Source organism: Hyla sarda, chromosome 10 (genome assembly GCF_029499605.1).
Source record: "Hyla sarda isolate aHylSar1 chromosome 10, aHylSar1.hap1, whole genome shotgun sequence".
Classification (NCBI taxonomy): domain Eukaryota; kingdom Metazoa; phylum Chordata; class Amphibia; order Anura; family Hylidae; genus Hyla; species Hyla sarda.
In genome coordinates, this window is record NC_079198.1 from 33,775,109 (window position 1) to 33,801,304 (window position 26,196).

Genomic DNA, 26,196 nt, shown 5'->3' on the forward strand with positions numbered 1-26,196 from the left:
GAGGAAGCTTGGGCTGGTTCTTGAAAGACACCCCGAAATTCCATCAGGAAAGCCTGGAGATTGGTTGTGAGAGCATCACTGCGGTCCCAAAGCGGGGTTGCGCAGGCCAAAGCCCTTCCAGTAAGGAGACTGATGTCGAAGGCCTCCTTTGCTCGTTCCGTAGGGAACTGTTCTGCCATGAGTTCGATGCCATGAGTCACGAAACCACGACAGGACTTGGGATTCCCCTCATATTTCTCTGGAAGAGACAAGCAGAGTTTTGTTCCGGAAGAGACTGTAGCAGCGGGAGGCAGCACTGGTGCAGGAGGAGGATGAGGCTGTTAGGGCTGTTGTTGAGCAGTTAGCAACTGCTGCATCATGGCGGCAAACTGGCTCAACTGCTGTGCCTGCTGGGCCAACTGCTGTGACTTGAGTGCCACGATAGAAGCGAGATCTGGATTTTCTGGCAGAGGAACCCCAGCGGGATCCATGGCCGGATCTTGCTGTCACAAAGCGAGATGAGGATCCTACTAACCTGTGTGACGATGACAGTATCGGGGAGCGGAGTCTAAGGTGCCACTGGTCTTCACCAGAGCACGCTGCAAGGCAGGATGGGCTTGCTGCAGCAGTTTACACCCAGGTCGCTACCCCCGACACGGCTCGACCACACAGGTAGCTGGGCAAGACGAGGTACCAGAGGATGGCAGAAGCGTAGTCAAACTTAGCAGGAGGTCAGGCGGCAAAGGTGCGTAGTCAAATAACGTAGCAGGAGGGTCTAGATACACAGGAAGAGGTAAACAGGCAAAAGGAAGGCTTAATCTCAGGCTAGGGGCACTGAAGATCCGGCAGGGAAGTGGGGGAGGAGTTGGCATAAATAACATATGGGATGGACCAGACACCAATTAGTGGTGTGCTGGCCCTTTAAATCTAGAGTAGGTGCTGCGCGCACCCTAGGAGGTGGGGGCTTGCAAGCGGGGAAGCAGAGAGTCGGGCAGCAGGGGGTAAGCCATGGGCCGCGATTTGTATGTGGCCACGTGCCGCGATGCGAATTGCGGACCCAGTGGGAGAGGGAGACGGCGGGCGCTCACGGTCGGGGTGCGGGACCAGAGCACTCGCCGTGACAATTTCGACCTCATATATCATCTTCATATGCCATCCTCATATCCTAACCTCATATCCCGTCCTCATACCCCGACCTCAAATCCCGACTTCATATCCCAACCTCATAAACTGTCCTCATTTCCCGACTTCATATCCCCTCCTTATGTCCCATCCTCATATCCTGTCCTCAGGTGGTACTGATTTGTGATGAAGATATTGTAAGCTGAAAATAGAAGGGGACATGCCTTTGTGGGACTAGGCGTGATTTGCAAGCCAGACCCATGCACAAAAAGGGTAGTGAATAAAAGGGGTGGGGCTTAAACAGTAGGCATGTCTTTGTGAGGTGGGGTGTGGCTTGCAAGCCGGACTGACACATTCACCATGAGATGCCGAGCGGAACTTGTGGAGCAAGGTACTGGAAGTCCCATATACTTGCATGGGACTTGAAACAAAAACCCACCTTTATATAAGGATGTAGGTAAGGGTTATTTTAACTATTATATATTTTTATTTGACATATAATTATTATGTTTACCAGGTATTATTGAATTATCTCCAGCCGTACGGAAGTTATGTGGGAACATACATTTCCCATTGATTTGCATGGGACTTTAAACAAAAACCCTGACCCTCACAAATGGGGGTAGTTAAGGGCTAAATTACTTATCCGATGTTTGTTGTAGGCATATAAGTAACATGTGTGCCAAGTTTCATGTTAATATCTTTAGCCATTTGGACGTGATGCTGGAACATACATACACACACACACATTGAGGGGAATTTATAATTGTACTAGCTGAGTACCCGGCGTTGACCGGTTTTTCCTTCCTAAACCTTTTTGTGGAGGAAAATCAACAGAGGAAGCATTTGACTTCATATCCCGTCCTCATATATTGTTGTCATATCCCAACCCCATATCCCGCCCTCATATCCCGACCTTCTATCCCGTCCTCCTATCTCGACCTCCTATCCCATCCTCCTATCCCGTCCTCCCATCCCCTCCTCATATCCCGTCCTGCTATTTCGACCTCCTATCCTGTCCTCCTATCCCGTCCTCCTATCTCGACCTCCTATCCCGTCCTCCTATCTCGATCTCCTATATCGACCTCCTATCCCGACCTCCTATCCCGTCCTCCTATCTCGACCTCCTATCTTGTCCTCTTATCCCTACCTCCTATCCCATCCTCATATCCCGTCCTCCTAGCCCGACCTCCTATCCCGTCCTCCTATCCCATCCTCCTATCTCGACCTCCTATCCCGACCTCATATCCCATCTTCATATCCCGTCCTATCTCAACCTCCTATCCCGACCTCCTATCCTAACCTCCTATCCCGTCCTCCTATCTCGACCTCCTATCTCGACCTCTTATCCCGACCTCCTATCCAGTCCTCATATCCCATCCTCATATCCCGTCCTCCTATCCCGACCTCCTATCCCGTCCTCCTATCTCGACCTCCTATCCCGACCTCATATATCATCCTCATATCCCGTCCTCATATCCCGTCCTCCTATCTCGACCTCCTATCTCGACCTCCTATCTCGACCTCATATCTCGACCTCATATCCCGACCTCATATCCCGTCCTCATATCCCATCCTCATATCCCGTCCTCCTATCCCGACCTGCTATCTCAACCTCCTATTCCGACCTCATATCCCATCCTCATATCCCGTCCTCCTATCTCGACCTCCTATCCCGACCTCATATCCCAACCCGTAATATGTGTACCAGGTATTGAAATATCTCTAGCCGTACGGAAGTTATGTGGGAACATACATTTCCCATTGATTTGCATGGGACTTTAACCCCTTAAGGACCCTTGACGTACGTACCCAATCATTCAGCAGGCATCCCGTGCAAACGCCCAGCGGGGTCATTAGACCCCCCCCCCATGTCGGCGATGGCGGCAAATGGCAAGTGAATTAACACTTGCGATTTGCGCAATAACGGGTCATTAGGGGTCTATGGTGACGCGGTGACCCGGAATATAAGGGGGATTGTGGTTGTCTCAGACACCTACGATCCCCCTGAAGGGATAGGAGTGAGGTGGCAGGGGTGCCACCCCTGCTATCCCTGCTATTGGTGGTCTAGACGCGACCACCAATAGCAGATCAGGGGCGGGGAGGTTAACGTTCGTTTTCCCCGTCCTGCCCACCCACAATAGGCGGGGCAGAACGGGGAAACGACGAGGACCGGCGCCGAAGATCCACTTACCGATCCGGGCGGGTGTTGGAGGCAGCGGGCGACGGAGATCGGCGGGCGGCGATGTTGTGCGGCTGGATCCGACGGAAGCCGGTGAGTTGCCTAGCAACATCTGGAGGGTACAGTTTGAGACCATTATACAGGGTGTCTAACCGTAGCCCTCCAGATGTTGCAAAACTACAACTCCCAGCATGCCCAGACAGCTGTTTGAGCATGCTGGAATATGTAGTTTTGCAACAGCTGGAGGGCTACAGTTAGAGACCACTATACAGTGATCTCTAAACTGTATTCCTCCAGATCTTGCAAAACTACAACTCCTAGCATGCCCAAACAGCTGTTTGCTGTCTGGGCATGCTGGGATTTGTAGTTTTGCAACAGCTGGAGGACCACAGTTTGGAGATCACTTTGCAGTGTTCTCTAAAACTGTAGCCCTCCAGATGTTGCAAAACTGCAAATCCCAGCATGCCAAAACAGCTGTCTCGGCATGCTGGGAGTTGTAGTTGTGTACCTCCAGCTATTGCATAACTACATCTCCCAGCATGCCCTTTGGAGATCAGTACATGCTGGGAGTTGTAGTTTTGCAACAGCTGGAAGCACACTGGTTGGAAAATACTGAGTTAGGTAACAGAACCTAACTGAAGGTTTTCCAACCTGTGTGCCTCCAGCTGTTGCAAAAGTACAACTCCCAGCATGCATGGTCTGTCAGTACCTGCTGAGAGTTGTAGTTTTGAAACAGCTGGAGGTTTGCCCCCCCAGGTGAACGTACAGGGTACATTCACACGGGCAGGTTTACAGTAAGTTTCCTGCTTCAAGTTTGGGCTGCGGCAAATTTTTCGCCGCAGCGCAAACTCCTAGCGGGAAACTCACCGTCACACGCCAGTGCTAATGTACCCTAAAAACACTACACTACACTAACACATAATAAAGGATAAAACACAACATATACACCCCCGTACACTGCCCCCCCCCCCAATAAAAATTAAAAACGTATTGTATGGCAGTGTTTCCAAAACGGAGTCTACAGCTGTTGCAAAACAAAAACTCCCAGCATTTCTGGACAGCCACTGAGTGTCAAGGCATGCTGGGAATTTAGCAACAGCTGGAGGCACTTTGTTTGGGAATCATTGGAGTAGAATACCCCTATGTCCACCCCTATGCAATCCCTAATTTAGTCCTCAAATATGCATGGCGCTCTCTCACTTCGGAGCCCTGTCGTATTTCAAGGAAACAGCTTAGGGCCACATATGGGGTATTTCCATACTTGGGAGAAATCGCACTACAAATTTTGGGGGGCTTTTTCTCCTTTTACCCCTTATGAAAAGGAAAGGTTGGGGGCTACACCAGCCTGTTAGTGTAAACAAATAAATACATTTTACACTAACATGCTGGTGTTGCCCCATACTTTTTATTTTCACAAGCAGTAAAAGGAAAAAAAGACCCACAAAATTTGTAATGCAATTTCTCCTGAATACGGAAATACCCCACATGTGGGCGTAAAATGCTCTGCGGGCGCACAACAAGGCTCAGGAGTGAGAGCGCACCATGTACATTTGAGGCCTAAATTGGTGATTTGCACAGGGGTGGCTGATTTTACAGCGGTTCTGACATAAACACAAAAAAAGAAATACCCACATGTGACCCCATTTTGGAAACTACACCCCTCATGTAATGTAATAAGGGGTACAGTGAGCATTTACGCCCCACAGGTGTCTGACAGATTTTTGGAACAGTGGTCCGTGAAAATGAAAAATTACATTTTTAATTTGCACAGCCCACTGTTCAAAAGATCTGTCAAACGCCAGTGGGGTGTAAATACTCACTGCACCCCTTATTAAATTCTGTGAGGGGTGTAGTTTCCAAAATGGGGTCACATGTGGGGGGGGGGGTTCACTGTTCTGGCACCATGGGGGGCTTTGTAAACGCACATGCCCCTGACTTCCATTCCAAACAATTTTTTTTTCCCAAAAGCTCAATGGCGCTCCTTCTCTTCTGAGCATTGTAGTGTGCCAGCAGAGCACTTGACGTCCACACATGATCAAAATTATTTGAGGGAAAACTAGCATTTTAGTGAAAAAAAAAATAATCATTTACACATCCAACTTTAACGAAAAGTCGTCAAACACCTGGACCCCTTGTTACGTGCCTTGAGGGGTGTAGTTTCCAAAATAGTATGCCATGTGGTTTTTTTTTTTTTGCTGTCCTGGCAACATAGTGGTTTCCTAAATGTGACATGCCCCTCAAAACCATTTCGGCAAAATTTGCTTTCCAAAAGCCAAATGTGACTCCTTCTCTTCTGAGCATTGTAGTTCGCCTGCAAAGCATTTTATGTCCTAACATGGGGTATTTACATACTCTTAAGAGATGGGCTTACAAACTTTGGGGGGCATTTTGTCCTATTATCCCTTGCAAAAAAATTTTATTTGAGGGAAAACTAGCATTTCAGTGAAAAAAAAAATCATTTACACATCCAACTTTAACGAAAAGTCGTCAAACACCTGTGGGGTGTTAAGGCTCACTGGACCCCTTGTTACGTGCGAGTGTAAAAAATGAGTTTGAATTTTCTCCTTCAATTTGCTGCTATTCCTGTGAAACACCTAAAGGGTTAACAAACCTTTTGAATGTCATTTTGAATACTTTGAGGGGTGCAGGTTTTATAATGGGGTCATTTGTGGGGTATTTCTAATATGAAGGCCCTTCAAATCCACTTCAAAACAGAACTGGTCCCTGAAAATTTTTCGATTTTGAAAATTTTGTGAAAAATTGTTGCTATACTTTGAAGCCCTCTGATGTCTTCCAAAAGTAAAAACATGTCAACTTTATTATGCAAACATAAAGTAGACATATTTTATATGTGAATCAATATATAATTTATTTGGAATATTCATTTTCCTTATAAGCAGAGAGCTTCAAAGTTTAAAAAAATGCTAAATTTTCTATTTTTTCATCAAAGTTTGGAATTTTTCACCAGGAAATGATGCAAGTATCGACAAAATGTTACCTCTAACATGAAGTAGAATATGTCATGAAAAAAAAAATCTCGGAATCAGAATGAAAGGTAAAAGCATTTAATGTTTAAAGTGACAGTGGTCAGATGTGCAAAAAATGGCCGGGTCCTACAGTGAAAATTGGCTGGGTCCTTAAGGGGTTAAACAAAAACCCGACCCTCACAAATGGGGGGTAGTTAAGGGTTAAATTAAGGAAGAAAGCAGATGCACTCACTCAGGTATTCGTGCCAAAGGAAGTCTTAATTCGGTATCCGTTGCAAGGTACATTCGTAAGACGCAGAGGAGCAGCCTCGCAGCCACAGACTGTTTCCTGCGCCGCAGCAAACAGGGCGCAGGAAACAGTCTGTCGCTGCGAGGTGACTATTCGCTACTGTTCGTTTTAGAGTGCACCCTCAGTGTTGCCCCGCAGGACTTTGTTGCCGGCTGGACATTCCCCGGAACGGGTTTCAGGTGGCTTGCAATGCCGGACCCACTCTTTGCCCTGTCTTGTTTGCTAAGGGTTAAATTAACTATCCTATATTTTAAGTGAACATATGAGTAACATGTGACCAAATATTATCGAAATATCTCCAGCCGTTTGGAAGTTATGCAGTAACATATATTTCCCATAGACTTGTATGGGACTTTAAACAAAAACCCCGACCCAGGGGGTGAGTAAGGGTTAAATTACCTATCCTATGTTTGTTGTTGACATATAAGTAACATGTGTGCCAAGTTTCATGTTAATATCTTTAACCTTTTGGACGTGATGCTGGAACATACATACACACACATACACACACACATTGGGGAAGATTTATAAAAACCTGTCCAGAGGAAAAGTTGCTGAGTTGCCCATAGCAACCAATCAGATTGTTTCTCTCATTTTTAACAAGTCCTCTGCAAAATGAAAGAAGCATTCTGATTGGTTGCTATGGGCGACTCAGCAACTTTTTCTCTGGACAGGTTTTGATAAGTCTCCCCCTTTGAGTTTTATATATATATATAATTACCTGTTCCAGGAGCCCACGCTACTTCTTGCTCCTGCTGCGTCCTGCGTTACGCTGTGCGCAATGACGAGTGACGTGACGTGCGTGACGTGATGTCACCGTCAGTGCAAACAGTGACAGTTCAGGAGGACGCCACCGGAGCCAGATGTGGAGTGGACCCCGGGAACAGGTAATTATAAAATCGGGGATGGGGGAGGCAATGGGGCCGGTGCGGTGCGGGGGGTCGGTCGCGGTGCGGCGGGTCGGTGGGGGGGGGGGGGGGGTTTGGGCGGTCGTAGGTGCGGTGCGGCAGTCGCGGTGCGGCGGGGGAGCGGTGGCGGTGATAGGTCTCAGGACCCCCGGACAGGCAAGGGGAGAGAAACGGGTGGCGGCGGTGGCCTATGGCACCGCAAAAGCCACTGCAGTGCATTGATTTAAAGCGCCCACTTTAAATCAATGATCTGCAGCGGTGTCGCGGGGGGATAAATAGCCGATAACTTATATCGGTATAAGCTATCAGCTATCGGCCCTAATCTCCACCGATTATCGGTATCGGCCCTAAAAAAACGATATCGGTCAATCCCTAATATATATATATATATATATATATATATATATATATTTATATTTAGATCTTTTTTTGTGTATTTTTTAAGGCAAAAATTTGCGCAAGAGTTTCTCAGCATTTTTTTTTGCGCAATATCTGATAAAATTCTTCATAGCCATGTCTACAGTTAAGTTTACCATAGAGCACTTTCTACTGCAGAACAAATTTATTATTAATATTTTTTTTAATGCAAAAAAATGCGCAAAAACACTTTTCTTGCGCAAATTTACACCACCTCGGAGGACACGTACCAAAGTGTCAGAAAGCATCTGAGAATGTAAAACTTGTGTTCCCCTTTGCATTTTGGAAACATAATATATTAACTATTTTGGGACATTTAGGACTACTACTCCCATCATGGACAGACTCTGCCCATGATGGGAGTTATAGTCCATGGGCTGAGGGGCAGATCGCACTGTGATTCTCCAGAGACCCGCTGCGATCCGCATTTATTAACTGTAAAAGCCGGCGGCACATGCGGCTCCACTGCGCTCCCGGCTGAGAATACAGTATACGCTGTCATCATTCATAATCCCTGCCGCCGGGAGACGGGAGCTCTGATTGGTGAAAAGCTATTCACCAATCAGAGCTCCGGTCTCCCGGCGGTGGGGATTATGAATTATGAGAGCTGTATACAGGAGCCGGTGGGGAGCGAAGTGGAGCCGTCGGCTTGTACAGTTAATAAATGCGGATCGCAGATGGTTTCTGGAGAAAGACCTGCTGCGATCTGTCCCTCAGCCCCTGTACTATAACTCCCATCATAGACTGAGTCTGTCCCATGATGGGAGTAGTTGTAGTACCGCAGCGTTAAGGGATGGCACTTGCACATCCCCCGGCTGCAGGCCTTTTTTAGGACTACTACTCCCATAATGGACAGAATCCATCCATTATGGGAGTTATAGTCCAGGGGCTGAGGTGCAGATCGCAGCAGGTCATTCTGCTGAGACCCACTGCGATCCGCATTTATTAAGTTAACAAGCCGGAGGCACATGCTGCTACACTGCACTTCCCGTCGGCTCCAGATGGGGAATACTGTATAGTCATAAATCATGATCCCCACCACCGGGAGACCGGAGCTCTGATTCGTGAATAGCTTTTCACCAATCAGAGCTCCCCTCTTCCGGTCGGGGATTATGAATTATGACAGTGCATACAGGAGCCGGCGGGGAGCACAGTGTAGCCGCATGTGCCGCCGGCTTTTACAGTTAATAAATGCGGATCGCAGCGGGTCTCTGGAGAATCCCAGTGCAATCTGCACCTCAGCCCCTGTACTATAACTCTCATCATGTATGAAGTATGTCCATGATGGAAGTAGTAGTTCTAAAAGTCCCGCAGTAGTCCAAGGGCAAAGGGACAGTCCCGCAGAAGTCCAAGGACAAAGGGACAGATCGAAAGGGGGTCTCTGGGTGAACTAAGGGGGAGGGAGAGTGAGTTGAGCGGCGCGACGGGGGCGGGGTTGCGGGCTGCGCGGCTGGGAGCGGTATGTGCTCCGGTTTTCACCTATACAGGGTGCCTCCAGTTGTTTCCCCACTACCACTGCCAGCATGCCCTGACAGCCAATAGATGTCAGGGCAAGCTGGGATTTGCAGTGGGGAAACAGCTGAAGGCACCCTGTATAGGTGAACTACGGGCAGAAGTGCCGGCCCCAGCAGGCATCAGTGACGTGGTGAGCACGCTACCAGGCAGACAAAAAAGCATTTTTAATATGTAAAAAAAAAAAATTTAAGACAGAGAGGGGGTTAGGGATAGATGGGTAATAGGCAGGGACAAAAAAAAAAAAAAGGGCTATTCCAGGCAAAACCTTTTATATATTTATATATCAACTGGCTCCGGAAAGTTAAACAGATTTGTAAATTACTTCTATTAAAAAATCTTAATCCTTCCAATAGTTATTAGCTTCTGAAGTTTTCTATTTAACTGCTCAATGATGATGTCACGTCCCGGGAAATCCACAGCTCCCGGGACGTGAGTCATCAGAGAGCAGTAAGACAGAAAACAACAACTCAACTTCAGAAGCTAATAACTATTGGAAGGATTAAGATTTTTTAATAGAAGTAATTTACAAATCTGTTTAACTTTCCGGAGCCAGTTGATATATAAAAAAAAGTTTTGGCCTGGAATACCCCTTTAACAGGAGCAGCGGACCACATTCACTTCTATTGCTGAACAAAGTCACCTGGTGACTCCATTCGGGACGTATGCTCTATTTCAAGAGCGCAACAGCCCGTCATGAGTCTGCTTAAAATAGCAGATACGTCCCATACTGAGTCACTTGGAGTGACTCTGTTCGTCTTTATAAGTGAATCCGCTGCTCCCATTAAAGAAAATATGCAGCCATGACAACTTAACTCCTATCCATAGAGCTTTATGGGGAGGGAGCGTGGAGGGGGCATACCGTCAACCTCACTAAGGCCGACGCTAAGCGCATTAGCCGCTCTTATGGAGCAGCAATGTCAGGGCCCGCTTGGGAGATCGCGAGGGGTCCCAGCGGTCGGACTCCCCGCGATCAAACACTTATACCCTATCCTGTGGATAGGGGATAAGTTGTTATGGCTGCAGTTGTCCTTTAACAGAATACATCAGCATCCTTATATGTCAGCAGGATGCCAAGGGATATTATTAACGGGGGCCAGAATTTAGTGAGATAGTACCCTAAGTTAGTTATTTTTATGTGTTTGTGTTAATGTGTTTACATATATATATATATATATATGTGTGTGTGTGTGTGTGTTTACATGGATAACCCCCAGCATTTTACATGGATAACCCCCAGCAAGTTCCTCCCACTGGTATTCATATCCGTCTACATGCCAATGAGAACGGAATGCTGACGTATACTGTTAATGGGAGCAGCGAACTCCCGTCACGTATCTGGCCGGATTGAGTCACCTAGTGACTTAGTTCGGGGTGTATGCGCTATTTCAAAAACGCAGCAGCCCTTGCTTTTGAGTCCACTAAAAATAGCAGAAGCATCCTAAACGGATGCTGACGGATACAATTAAAGGGGTACTCTTTTAAATCAACTGGTGCCAGAAAGTTAAACATATTTGTAAATTACTTCTATTAAAAAATCTTAATCCTTCCAGTACTTATTAGCTGCTTAATGCTACAGAGGAAATTCCTTTCTTTTTGGAACACTGATGACATCACGAGCACAGTGCTCTCTGCTGACATCTCTGTCCATTTTAGCAACCGTGCATAGCAGATGTATGCTAAGGGCAGCATGGTGGCTTAGTGGTTAGCACTGCTGCCTTGCAGTGCTGGGGACTTGGGTTCAAATCGCACTAAGGACAACAATAAAGACATTATTATTATTATAATAACGTCAGCAGAGAGCACTGTGCTCGTGATGTCATCAGAGAGCATTCCAAAAAGAAAAGAATTTCCTCTGTAGTATTCAGCAGCTAATAAGTACAGGTAGGATTAAGATTTTTTAATAGAAGTAATTTACAAATCTGTTTAACTTTCCGGAGCCAGCTGATTTCAAAGAAAAAAGGTTTTCACCAGAGTATTCCTTTAACAGGGGCAGGAACATAGTGTGAACCAAGCCGAAAGGTACAAACACACTACATTTCTGCCCCGGTTAATCATATCCATCGGCAACCCACCGAAAACAGGAAGCCGATGTATACTGTTAAAGGAAAACGGTCACCCTGATCACCCACACTAAAGCCAATACAATGGGTTATAGTGTGGTAACCAGGAGTGCAAGGAGGTGTCACCAAAATCGGTCCAGTGGTTCCTTTGATATTTCCTGGAAAAGTTCCGTTGCTCTATTTTTAATTGTGTGCAGGAGGCAGGGCACCTCCGGCTGCCCGCCCCCTGCTTCTTTCAGCCTCCTCTACTGCTGCCCCTCTATTATCATATTTAGCGACTAAACGTCCTAGTGAAGTGAGTTGCATATCACGTGAGCGCAGCGCTTAGAGCAAGGAGCACATGCGCCATTCTTTTACAGTCGCTCTCGTAAGATTTGGCTCTCACGTGATTAAGAAATTTGAGAGCCCACTGTAAAAGAACGGCGCATGTGCTCCTTGCTCTGAGCCCTGTGCTAAAGTGACATGTGACTCGCGTCACTAGGACGTTGAGTCGCTGAATATGATAATAGAGGGGCCGGCAGTAGAGGAGGCTGAAAGAAGCAGGGGGCGGGCAGCTGGCAGGGCCCCGCCTCCTGCACGCAATTAACTAAATGGAGCAATGGAACTTCTCCGGGAAATATCGAAGGGACTACTGGACTGATTTTGGTAAGTGACACTTCCTTGCACCCAGTGTATTGGGTTTAGTGTGGCTGATCAGGCTGACAGTTATCCTTTAACAGTAGCAGCGAACCCCATTCATTTCTATGGCTAAAAGGATTCACCTACTTCAAAAGCACAACAGCCCTCTTCAAGAGTCCATTTAAAATAGCGCATATGTCCCAAACAGTGTCACTAGGGGTGATGCCATTCTGCCATAGAAGTGAATTGGGTCCGCTGCATACGTTGCATCCCATTTTCGTCGGGTGGGATTTAGTTTTTTTGTTATTTTTTTTGAGCCAAACTCCGGAGTGGATTCAGAAGGAATGGGAAATATAAAGGAAAGGCTTTGGGCCCTATTACACAGAGCCATTATCAGCTGCACAGACAATACTGGCCTGTGTAAAAGAGCCAGTAATCAGCCGATGAATGAGAAAATACTAATTGCTCCATTTTGACTCTCTAACAAACCCATCATCCATCAGCCGCACATCTCCTTATGTGATAGGGGACGTGTAGATGACAATGATGGAAGCAAAGGGTCTCATGAATGATCCAGTGACCATTTATGTGGCCCTCTACCCACAATGGTCGAGCCTTGTAATCTATCACATCGGCAGTCGTTTACAGCGTGCGTTGGGCCATGTAAAATTCTCCTTAGAGCATGTTCACACGAGCATTAACCAGGTGGTTCTTGGTGCATAAACTGCGTAGTTGATTATCAACAAAGAATAAGGCTACACGGCGACATGAGATGCATGACAGCAAAATTGCAAGTAGCGAGACCCAACAATATGTGCGGTTTGTGTGTTTGTGATTTGGCAGGAAAAAAAAATGAAGTCACAAGAAGGTCACACTAAATAGGTAAAGTATCTCCTCTAGGACAGAATTTCCCAATCAGGATGCCTCAAACTGTTGCAACACTACAACTCCCAGCACACCCGGATAGCCTTCGCCTGTCTGGGCATGCTGGGTGTTATAGTTTTGCAACAGCTGGAGTCAAACTAATTGGGAACCCTGTCCTAGAGGATAGTGACAATAGCATTTAGAGTCGTATAGGTCATGTGACTTGCAATGAAGTTATTGAAGGCAAAGTCACAGGCAACTAAAAAGAATACATCAAATTTGGACTTTGGGTGACTATTGTGCTATGTTAAAGGGGTACTCCACCCCTAGACATCTTATCCCCTATCCAAAGGATATGGGATAAGATGTCAGATCGCCGCGGTCCCGCTGCTGGGGACGCCGGGGATCGCTGCTGCGGCACCCCGCTATCATTACTGCGCAGAGCGAGATCACTCTGCGCGTAATAACGGGCAATACAGGGGCCGGAGCATCGTTACGTCACGGCTCCGCCCCTCGTGACGTCACGGCCCACCCCCGTCAATACAAGTCTATGGGAGGGGGCATGGCGGTCGTCACGCCCCCTGCCACAGACTTGCATTAAGGGGACGGGCCATGACGTCACGCTGCTCCGGCCCCTGTATCGCCCGTCATTACGCACAGAGCGAACCCGCTCTGTGCAGTAATGATAGCGGGGTGCCGCAGCGGCGATCCCCGGGGTCCACAGCAGCGGGACCGCGGCGATCTAACATCTTATCCCCTATCCTTTGGATAGGGGATAAGATGCCAGGGGCGGAGTACCCCTTTAAAAGTCCCAATAGGGGAGATTTATCAAACCCTGTGCAGAGGAAGAGTGGTTTAGTTGCCCATAGCAGCCATCTGATTGGGCACCACTCTATCTCTAGACACGTTTTGATAAATCTCCCCAATGTGACTACAATCATTAGATGCTTTGTATATATAACTGTGTATCCCCACCCTTATACTTCCTCCTTAGGGTGCATGCACACCACGTTTTTGCTATACAGTTCCCGTATACGGTTTCAAGTTGAAAACTGTACGCATTGACTTAACATTGTAAACTTTATGTCAAAAGCATCATCAGGTTTAGTCCGTTTTGCATCTCATATGGTTTTGTCCAGTTTTTTTACCTGTACCCAAAACCGTAGGCTACCACTTTTTTTGGGTCGGGGTGAAAAACTGTATTTAACCGTATGTTTTTTTTTTTTTTTAAACATGGGAGTCAATGGGAACCGTACAGAACTGTATGTGCTTACGGTTCCATCAGGTTTTCACCATACAGTTTTTGACTTTGCACAGTTTATTTTCTTGGAATTTTAATCAAACAAGTGAAACTTTATTCAAAATGGAGTGAAAAGTTAAAAACGTATACTGTTTTTTTTTCTTGAAAAATGGATGCAACCGGACATCATTTTTCAACCGTATATGGGTTAAAATTTGTACACACTTTTTGATACAGTTTAGTCCGGTTTTGAGGAACGCGTGTTTCATCAAAAACCTGATACGGGAACTGTATTGCAAAAACGTGGTGTGAATGCACCCTTAGGGTAGTTCCAATTAGTCATGTTCTCCCCCCCCCCCCCCAAAAAAAAACTGTGGTGCTGACATATACTGCTTACAGGAGCAGCAAACCCCATAAAATTCAATGGCCGTAAATCTACGCGCTATTTTGGAGGCGCAACAGCCTGCGTTTGTGAGTGTGCTGAAAACAGCGCATATATCCTAGGTGACACCATTTGCCCATAGAATTCAATGGGGTCTGCTGCTCGTGTATACGTCGGAATTCTGATAGATACGTCTAACGTAGCGTTTCTCAACCTGGTTGCCTCCAGCTGTTGCAAAACTACAACTCCCAGCATGCCCGGACAGCCAAAGGCTGTCCGGGCATGCTGGGAGTTGTAGTTTTGCAACAGCTGGAGGCAACCAGGTTGGGAACCACTGCAGAAGAAGGAGTGTAGTGTGAACCTACCCTAAATCCACTTCTTGGAATTGGCTTAAAAACTGCATGAAAACCTGCAGGTGTGATTGTGTCCTTTCCCTTCACCTGATCTCTATAATGTGCACCTCTGCTATGTGTATCACCAGGCAGCTTCCTGGCCTCACTTCTAATTACACCATATTGGGGAGTTGCCATTCATGCACTTCCCTGAAGCCTTCTCATGTGTTCATATAAGCAGTACACAAACCAGGTCGCCGCATTACATGTGCGATACAAGGACTGACACCACATTTACTTTGTATTGTAGAAAATGGTTTCTGAGTCGACAAAGACAACAACCCCCTCTCCACACCTCCCCCCCCCCAGTTGGTTACTATGCTCCGGAAGTGTTTCCAGTCAGTAAATAATCCGCGCACTGATACAGTTACCAGTGCTCGTGCGGTGAAAACAGCGAACCGCACTTCACGGCGGAGGGATTCAGACGCGCGGCGCGGGGAGGGTTTAAAGGAGGAAGGAAGCCATTTTGGAGCTTCGACTTAGAAAAACGCACGGAGAAGAAACAAAAAAAAATAAGAAGAAAAAAAAAAGGATTTAAAAAAACGAAAGAAAAAAAAAAAAGAATGAATAATAGTGACAAATGATCCATCAACGACGAGACACAGTCTGAAGAGGAGGACATCGCGGCGCTGAGGAATCGGAAGTGATCGGGCCGCGGGGTGCGTGGTGTGAGGCCTGTGCGGGAGATTGGGGGAGGGAGGGGGTGATGGTCAGGCCCGGGGTGAATGTGGGGGAACTGCCCGGGGGGACGTGAGGGGTCCGCGGAGGGTGAACGTTGTTATTCGGTGAGTAGAGAGAAAGGGCCCGGGGAATGACTGCATGGAAGTGGGGGCAGGACGGTCGGCTGTGGGCTCACTACAACTCTCAGTATGTCCTGACAGCGAGGCCTAGGGATGCGGGGGGTTGTAGTTTAGCTGAGCTAATGAGCCTGTATGTGAAGTCAGTATACTGTATATAGGTCTCCCCTATATATATGTGAGTAGACCGAGGTCTGTAATATGTACGGTATATAGGCGACTAAGGCCTGTATATAGTCAGTATACTGTATATAGATCTCCCCTATATATATGTGAGTAGACCGAGGTCTGTATACATCAGATATATGTACGGTATATAGGCGACTAAGGCCTGTATATAGTCAGTATACTGTATATAGGTCTCCCCTATATAAAAAAATATACATACATATATATATATATATATATATATCTATATATATATATATCTTTTTTTTTTTTGTTAAGTAGACTGATGTCTGTATACAACAGATCTATGTACAGTATATAGGAGACTAAGGCCTATATATAAAGTCAGTATACTGTGTATATGTGAGGAGTAGACCAGGTCTGTATACAACAATCTATATACTGTAACTATTGTGCTCCCCTCCCTCCACAGAAATCTGTATGTGAGTAGACTGAGGCCCTTATTTATACTGCAAATCTATGTACTGTATATAGAAGATGAAGGCCTGTATATAAACACAGTATACTGTAACTATAGGGCTCCCCTATATATGTGTGAGAAGACTAAGGCCTGTATGTATACAGCAGAGTACAGTATATAGGAGTAGACTAAAGCCGGTATGTATACAGATCTATATACTGTAAACATAGGCCCCCCCCAGATTCCTGTGAGTAGATGGAGACCTGTATTTATACAGAAAATCTATGAACTGTATATAGAAGACTATTAATGCCTGTATCTATATACTGAAAATATAGTCGTACACACAGATATCTGTGAGAAGTAGAATGAGGCCGGTATGTAAACAAATTATATACTGTCACTAATCTACTCCTATGTGAGTAGACCAAGGCCGGTATAAACTGATCTATATATATGATACATGTATATACAGCAGATCTATATATGTGAGGAGTAAACAGGCTAGCAGATCTATATACTGTATATACAGACCGAGGCCTATGTGTATACAGCAGATCTATGTACAGTATATTGGAGTAGTCTATGGCCTGTATGTAAACAAATGTGTATACTGTTACTATAGGGCCCCCCAGATATCTGTATAGGAGGAATAGTCTAGGGTCTGTATGTATACAGCACATCTATGTACAGTATATAGGAGTAGTCGAGGGCCATATGTAAAAAAAAAAAAGAGAAAAATCTAACGTTACCATAGGGCTCCCCAGATATCTGTATGTGAGAAGTGGGTCAATGCCTTTATGTATACAGCAGATTTATGTACTGTATATAGGACTAGACAAGTGCTTGTATGTAAACAGCACGTCTTTATACTGTAACTCTAGTAATCCCCCCTGATATCTGTGTATGTAAGGAGTAGCCCAGGGTGTGTGTGTGTGTATATGTGTGTGTGTGTGTGTGTATATATATATATATATATATATATATATATATATATATATATATATATATATTAGTAAATTTGAGTAGCCGTATTAGTCCAGTGATGCAGATGCAAATCAAAAAATGTTGCAGTATCTTGTAGGGATCGACCGATATCGTTTTTTGGGGCCGATACCGATAATCGGTGGAGGTTAGGGCCGATAGCCGATAACTTATACTGGTATTCCGGTATAAGTTATCGGCTATTTATCCCCCCGCGATACCGCTGCAGATCATTGATTTAAAGCGGGCGCTTTAAATCAATGCACTGCAGTGGCTTTTGCGGTGCCATAGGCCGCCGTCGCCACCCGCTTCTCTCCCCCTACCTGTCAGGGTGGTCCGGGCCATCCATCCTTCCTTCCTGTAGTGTCTGGCGGCATTCCGGGTGGAGGGTGCACTGGTCCGAGCTGTCCTTCTTCTCCGGGGGTCATCTTCTCCACTCTGGGCAGGCTCCGGCCTAGTAACACAGCATAGATGCCGCTGCGCAGTGAGGCTCTTGCGCAGCGACGCACCTGACGTCACGGCGTACCGGCGTCTATGCAGCGTACTAGGCCGGAGCCTGCCCGGCGTGGAGAAGAGCACCCCCGGAGAAGGACAGCCCGGACCGGTTCACCCTCCACCCGGAATGCCGCCGGACACTACAGGAAGGATGGATGGCCCGGACCACCCCCATTACAGGCAAGTTTAATTTTTTTTTTTTTATTGACTCGCAGGGTGGGGGAGGGGCCCGACCGGTATAGCGGTATGGGCAAAAATCCATACCGGTATACGCCCCAGCACTACGGTGGGGGGTGCGGCGGGTCGGGGGGGGGCCCGGTCGCGGTGTGGTGGGGGGCGTGGCATTATCGGCTTATCGGCAAGGTAATTGCCGATACCGTTAATGCTCGAAATCGTGATTATCGGCCGATATCGGCCATACCGATAATCGGTCGATTCCTAGTATCTTGTAATACCTTTTTTATCGGACTAAAAGAATTTTATAGAGATGATAAAGGGAGGAATCCTGAAAGCTTGTCTCTGTTAGTCCAATAAAAAAAGGTATTGCAAAATGTTTTGATTTGCATCTCTCTATATATCCATGTGTGTGTGTGTGTATATATATATGTGTATTGTGTATATGTATGTGTGTATATGATGAGTAGATGGATGTCTTTATGTAAACAGGAAATCTATGTACTTTATACCGAAAACTGGGGCCTGTATGTTTACAGAACTTCTATATACTGTAACTATCATATGTATGAGTAGATACCTACCTATGCCTCCATTCTCAATTTATACCCCATTCAGCCCCTGGTTTTCAGCAAATTATGTCTTCAGTTGGGCTCCGGCATCACGTGATTGCTGCAGCCAATCAGCAGCCCCTATGCAGTGAGGTGACGCTTAATACTCTTAAACTAAAGCAAATGATGAGAGGGATTGTAAAACTGTTAAGTATAATGTAACATCATTAACCCCTTAAGGACCCAGCCCAAATATACCTTAAGGACTCTGGGATGCTTTTACCTTTCATTCTGATTCCGAGATAATTTTTTCGTGACCTATTCTAGTTTGTTAGTGGTAAAATTTAGTCGATACTTGAATCGTTTCTTGGTGAAAAATTCCAAATTTGATAAATTTTTTTATTTTTGCATTTTTTTTTTAACTTTGAAGCTCTGCTTATAAGGAAAACAGATGTTCCAAATAAATTTTATATTGATTCACATATACAATATGTCTACTTTATGACTGCATCATAAAGTTTACATATTTTTACTTTTGGAAGACACCAGAGGGCTTCAAAACTGGTCCCTGAAAAATTCTGATTTTGAAAATTTTGTGAAAAATTGCTGCTGAAATTTGAAGTGGATTTGAAGGACTTTCTTATTAAAAATACCCCCACAAATGACCCCATTATAAAAACTGCACCCCTCAGAGTATTCAAAATGACGTGAAGTGAAGGAGAAAATTCAAAATCTTCATTTTTTTGCAAGGGGTAATAGAAGAAAAATCCCCCCAAAATTTGTAACCCAATTTCTCTCGAGTAAGGAAATACCTCATGTGTGTATGTCAAGTGTTAGGCGGGCGCAATAGAGGGCTCAGAAGGGAAGGAGCGACAATGGGATTTTGGAGAGTGAATTTTGCTGAAATGGTTTTTGGGGGGCATGTCACATTTAGGAAGCCCCTATGGTGCCGGAACAGCAGAAAACCCCCACATGGCATACCATTTTGGAAACTACACCCCTCAAGGCACGTAACAAGGGGTCCAGTGAGCCTTAACACCCCACAGGTGTTTGACGACTTTTCGTTAGTCGGATGTGTAAATGAAGAAGAAAAAATTTTTACTACAGTGCAGTTTTTTCCCCCAAATTTATCCTTTTTACAAAGGGTAATGGGAGGAAATGCCCCCCAAAATTTGTAACCCAATCTCTTCTGAGTATATAAATACCCCGTGTAAGGATGTAAAATGCTCTGCGAGCGAACTACAATGCTCAGAAGAGGAGTCACCTTTAGCTTTTGGAAAGCAAATTTTGCTTAAATGGTGTTTGGGGGGCATGTCGCATTTAGGAAGCACCTAGTGTTCCAGAACAGCAAAAAAAAAAAACACATGGCATACTATTTTGGAAACTACACCCCTCAAGGAACGTAACAAGGGGTACAATGAGCCTTAACACCTCACAGGTATTTCACGACTTTTTGTGAAAGTTGGATGTGTAAATGAGAAAAAAATATTTTTTCACTAAAATACTGTTTTCCCCAAATTTTACATTTTTACAAGGGGTAATAGGAGAAAATGACCACCAAAATTTGTAACCCCATTTCTTTTGAGTAGGGATCGACCGATATCTGTTTTTTAGGGCAGATAACGATAATCGGTGCAGGTTAGGGCCGATAGCCGATAACTTATACCGTTATTCCGGTATAAGTTATCGGCTATTTAACCCCCTGAGACACCGCTGCAGATCATTGATTTAAAGCGGGCGCTTTAAATCAATGATCTGCAGTGGCTTTTGCGGGGCCATAGGCTGCCGCCGCCACCCGCTTTTCTCCCCCTACCTGTCAGGGTGGTCCGGGCCATCCATCCATCGTTCCTGTAGTGTCCGGGGGCGTTCCGGGTGAAGAGTGAACCGGTCTGGGCTGTCCTTCTCCGGCGGTCATCTTCTCCACTCCGGGCAGGCTATGGCCTAGTACACTGCATAGTCGCCGTGACGTCAGGGGCGTCACTGCGCAGCGGCGTCTATGCAGCGTACTAGGCCGGAGCCTGCCCGGAGTGGAGAAGATGACCGCCGGAGAAGGACAGCCCGGACCGGTTCACTCTTCACCCGGAACGCCCCCGGACACTACAGGAACGATGGATGGATGGCCCGGACCACCCCCATTACGGGTAAGTTTAATTTTTTTTATTGACTCGGAGGGTGGGGCCCGAGCGGTATGGGCAAAAATCCATACCGGTATACCACCCAGCATCACGGTGGGGGGTGCGACGCGGTGCGGTGGGTCGGGGGTGCGGCGGTCGCAGTGCGGGGCATTATCAACTTATCGGCAAGGTAATTGCCGATACCGATAATGCCCAAAATCATGATTATCGGCCATACCGATAATCGGTCGATCCCTACTTTTGAGTATGGAAATACCCCATGTGTGGACGTCAAGTACTCTGCTGACGAACTGCAATGCTCAGAAGAGGAGGAGCGCCATTGAGCTTTTTGAAAGAGAATTTGTTTGGAATGGAAGTCGGGGGGCCATGTGCATTTACAAAGCCCCCCGTGGTGTCAGAACATGTGACCCCATTTTGGAAACTACACCCCTCACAGAATATAAAGGGTACCTCTCATCAAAAAAACTTTTGATATATTATAGATTAATGTATGCAGAATAACTTTACAATTGCATGTTATTAAAAAATATGCTTCTTTCTAATTAATTTTCCACTTTGAAGAAATGACCACTAGGGGTCTCCCTACCAGTTCTGGCAGCAAGCATTTCAGACTCATGCTGGAGTCCTAAACACTACGAGCTGCCAGTCAGCTTTGTTCACAAAGGAGAACACTCAGAGCGGCCAGCCTGCTTTGTTCACAGCCTGTTTGGTTGTGAACAAAGCAGGCTGGCAGCTCTGAGTGTTTAGGACTCCAGCATGAGTCAGAAATGCTTGCTGACAGGACTGATCGGGAAAAATACAATAGAAAGAAGCATATTTTTCATTAACATGCTATTGGAAAGTTATTCAACATTCATTAATCAAAAATATGTCAAGTTTATTTGATGAGAGGTACCCTTTAAGGGGTGCAGTGAGTATTTAGTGGGCTGTGCAAATGAAAAATTTAATTTTTTCATTTTCACGGATCACTGTTCCAAAAATCTGTCAGACACCTGTGGGGGGCGTAAATGCTCACTGTACCCCTTATTACACTACGTGAGGGGGGTAGTTTCCAAAATGGGGTCACATGTGGGGGGGTCCATTGTTCTGGCACTATGGGGGCTTTGTAAACACACGTGGCCTTCAATTCCGGACAAATTTTCTCTTCAAAATCCCAATGGCGCTCCTTCTCAGCATTGTAGTGCACCCGCAGAGCACTTTACATCCACATATGGGGTATGTTCTTACTCAGAAGAAATGGGGTTACAAATTTTGGGGGACTTTTTTCCTATTATCCCATGTGAAAATGAAAAATTTAGGGTAACACCAGCATTTTAGCGAAAACATTTTTTTCTCATTTTCCCATCCAACTATTTTGTCAAACACCTGTGGGGTGTTAAGGCTCACTATACCCCTTGTTACATTCTGTGAGGGGTGTAGTTTCCAAAATGGGGTCACATGTGGGTATTTTGTTTATGGCAGAACCACTGTAAAATCAGCCACCCCTGTGCAAATCACCAATTTAGGCCTCAAATGTACATAGTGCGCTATCACTCCTGAGCCTTGTTGTGCGTCCGCAGAAAATTTTACGCCCACATTTGGGGTATTTCCGTACTCGGGAGAAATTGCGTTACAAATTTTGGGGTGTTTTATTTGCTTTTACAGCTTGTCAAAATAAAAAGTATTGGGAAAACCAGCATGTTAGTGTAAAAATGTTTCTCTTTTTTTAAACTAACAGGCTGGTGTACACCCCAACTTTTCCTTTTCATAAGGGGTAAACGTAAAAAAGCCCCCCAAATTTGTAGTGCAATTTCTCCCGAGTTCGGAAATACCCCATATGTGACCCTAAACTGTTTCCTTGAAATACGACAGGGCTCCTAAGCGAGAGAGCGCCATACGCATTTGAGGACTTAATGGGGATTGCATAGGGGTGGATATAGGGGTATTCTACGCCAGTGATTTCCAAACAGAGTGCCTCCAGCTGTTGCTAAACTCCCAGCATGCCTGGACAGTCCGTGGCTGTCCGGAAATGCTGGGAGTTGGTGATTTGCAACAGCTGGAGGCTCAGTTTTGGAAACACTGCTGTACGATACGTTTTTCATTTTTATTGGGGGGGGGGGGGACAGTGTAAGGGGGTGTATATGTTGTGTTTTACTTTATTTTGTGGTAGTGTAGCCCAAACTTGAAGCAGAAACTAACTGTAAACCTGCCTGTGTGAATGTACCCTGTACGTTCACATGGGGGTGGGGGGTGGGGGAGCAAACCTCCAGCTGTTTCAAAACTACAACTCCCAGCATGTACTGTTTGCAACAGCTGGAGGCACACTGGTTGGAAAACCTTCAGTTACCTAACTCAGTATTTTCCAACCAGTGTGCCTCCAGCTTTTGCAAAACTACAACTCCCAGCATGTACTGATTGTAGAAAGGCATGCTGGGAGATATAGTTATGCAACAACTGGAGAGCTATAGTTTATAGAGACCACTGCACAGTGATCTCCAAACTGTGGACCTCCAGATGTTGCAAAACTACAAATCCCAGCATGCTCAGACAGCAAGCTGCTATGTGGGCATGCTGGGAGTTGTAGTTTTGCAAGATCTGGAGAGCGACAGTATAGAGATCATTGTGCAGTGGTCTCAAACTGTAGCTCTCCAGCTGTTGCAAAACGACAAATCCCAGCATGACTAAACGGCTCTCTGGGCATGCTGGGAGTTGTAGTTTTGCAACATCTGGAGGGCTACAGTTTAGAGACCACTCTATAGTGGTCTCAAGACTGTAGCCCTCCAGATGTTGCTAAGCAACTCACCGGCTTCCGTAGGATCCGCGGAGCTGCGTCGCTGTCCTGTTCTGTCGATCGTCACCCGCTGCCGATGAGTGAGTGGACTTCGGCGCCAGTCCTGTGTCGTTTCCCCGTTCTGCCCCGCCTATTGTGGGTGGGTAGTACGGGGAAACGGAAAGTAAAGCCCCCCCCCCCCGATCTGCTATTGGTCATCGCGTCTTGATGATCAATAGCAGGGATAGGAGGGGTGGCACCCCTGCCACCTCACTCCTATCGCTTCAGGGGGATCGTGGGTGTCTTGAACACCCGAGATCCCCCTTCTATTCCGGGTCATCGGGTCACCATAGACCCGAATCGGCGCAAATCACTAGGTTTCTCCAGTCTCTGTACTTCATGGTGACGTGTGAGCCCTGTAGCTGATCACATACATGGTTGTTGTTGCCAGTGATTGGTTGCAGTGGTCACATGAACATGTTGTAAGGCAAGAGGAAGTACAGACTAGCAGGACTTGGGCTGCTTTCACACTATAAAAATTCATCCGTTACAAATGTCCGTTAGAAGAGCCTTGTTGAACGGCCGTTAAACAATACCATTCAAGTCTATGGTATTTTTATATAATCCGTTAGGAACCATTACAGCCCATCGTTTCCTGCACGATATACATTTTTCCCATACCGCGGTACTGATTAGACCCCTCCCCCCAACGAATGAATGAACCGCTGCAGCGTGCTGTGACCCGCGAGCGCTCCTTCTCTACCCCGCCAATCATATGTGACCTGCGAGCGCTCCTTCTCTACCCCGCCAATCATATGTGACCTGCGAGCGCTCCTTCTCTACCCCCCAAATCATGTGACCCGCGAGTACTCCTCCTCTACCCCCCCCAAATCAGCAGCGCCGGCAGTCTCTGGACCCCAGGAAAGGCAGGGGCAGAGAAGCCGGCAGCGACGTCAGGTCTCTGCACCTGCAAAAGCTGCTGCAGTTAATTGATTTAAATAATTGAACTGCAGCAGCTTATTGGCGTATAACACGCAGATAGACTTTAGCGTATAAAACACATTTTAAATTTTTTGCCTAGAGATGAGCGAACTTATAGTAAATTCGATTTGTCACGAACTTCTCGGCTCGGCAGTTGATTACTTATTCTGCATAAATTAGTTCAGCTTTCAGGTGCTCCGGTGGGCTGGAAAGGGTGGAGACAGTCCTAGGAAAGAGTCTCCTAGGACTGTATCCACCTTTTCCAGCCCAGCGGAGCACCTGAAAGCTGAACTCATTTATGCAGGATAAGCCATCAACTGCCGAGCCGAGAAGTGCCGACGCCAATAGCCAGGGGGAGAGAAGGGGCAGCGGCACCCATTTCCGGCGCCGCTGCCCCGATGCCTCCCCCAATCCCCGGTTGCATAATTACCTGTTGCCGGGTTCGGGTCCGCGCTGCTTCAGGCCTCCGGTGTGCGTCCCCTGCGTCGTTGCTATGCGCTGCGCGGCGCATGACGTCAGGTAATTATGCAACCGGGGATGGGGGAGGCAGCGGCGCCGGCAATGGGTGCCGCTCCCCCTGGCTGTCGGCGCCGCTGCCCCATTGCCGGCACCGCTTCTCTCCCCCTGGCTATCGGCGCCGGCAATGGGGCGCCGGCACCGATAGTCAGGGGGAGAGAACGGGCAGCGGCGCAGATAGCCAGCGGGAGAGAAGCGGCGGCAGCAGGGCTCTAGACCCCGGGAAAGGCAGGGGGAGAGAAGCGGGCAGCGACTGCCTCTCCCCCTGCCTTTCCTGGTGGTGTATCAGGGTATACACGTGCACACACGCACCCTCATTTTACCATGGATATTTGGGTAAAAAACTTTTTTTTACCCCAATATCCTTGGTAAAATGAGGGTGCATGTCATAGGCCGGTGCGTTGTATACCCCGATAAATACGGTAGATATAGTATGTAATATGTGTGTGCGGGGGTAGGGGGGGGGGATGGCTGGGGGGCAGCGGCGGTGGTTCGGAGGACCCCCGGACAGGCAGGGGGAGAGAAGTGGGTGGCGGCGGTGGTCTCTGTATCAGCCAAAGCCGCTGCAGTTCATTGATTTAACCCCTTAAGGACCAGGCCATTTTACACCTTAAGAACCGGAGCGTTTTTTGCAATTCTGACCACTGTCACTTTAAACATTAATAACTCTGGAATGCTTTTAGTTATCATTCTGATTCCGAGATTGTTTTTCCGTGACATATTCTACTTTAACCTAGTGGTAAAATTTTATGGTAACTTGCATCCTTTCTTGGTGAAAAATCCCAAAATTTGATGAAAAAAATGAAAATGTTGCATTTTTCTAACTTTGAAGCGCTCTGCTTGTAAGGAAAATGGATATTCAAAATATATTTTTTTTTGGGTTCACATATACAATATGTCTACTTTGTTTGCATCATAAAATTTGAGTTTTTACTTTTGGAAGACATCAGAGGGCTTCAAAGTTCAGCAGCAATTTTGAAATTTTTCACAAAATTTTCACTCACTATTTTTCAGGGACCAGTTCAGATTTGAAGTGGATTTGAAGGGTCTTCATATTAGAAATACCCCATAAAAGACCCCATTATAAAAACTACACCCCCCAAAGTATTCAAAATGACATTCAGTAAGTGTATTAACCCTTTAGGTGTATCACAGGAATAGCAGCAAAGTGAAGGAGAAAATTCAAAATCTTCATTTTTTACACTCGCATATTCTTGTAGACCCAATTTTTGAATTTTTGCAAGGGGTAAAAAGGAGAGAATTTTTACTT

At 46.3% G+C, this 26,196-nt stretch overlaps 1 protein-coding gene across 3 annotated transcripts in view; it reads left to right on the forward strand.

Annotated features, from left to right (window-relative positions):
• Positions 1 to 701: 701 nt before the first annotated feature.
• DDX6 (DEAD-box helicase 6) overlaps positions 702 to 26,196 on the forward strand; it is a 76,304-nt gene continuing 50,809 nt past the window's right edge. Inside the window, exon 1 of one of the 3 annotated variants that reach the window (XM_056542663.1) lies at positions 702 to 724. The gene's annotated coding sequence lies outside the window, so the exon portion shown is untranslated. Of the gene's footprint in view, positions 725 to 15,355; positions 15,615 to 15,717; positions 15,741 to 26,196 lie in introns of those variants that run through there. The other 2 variants (XM_056542661.1, XM_056542662.1) reach the window with 2 other exon arrangements.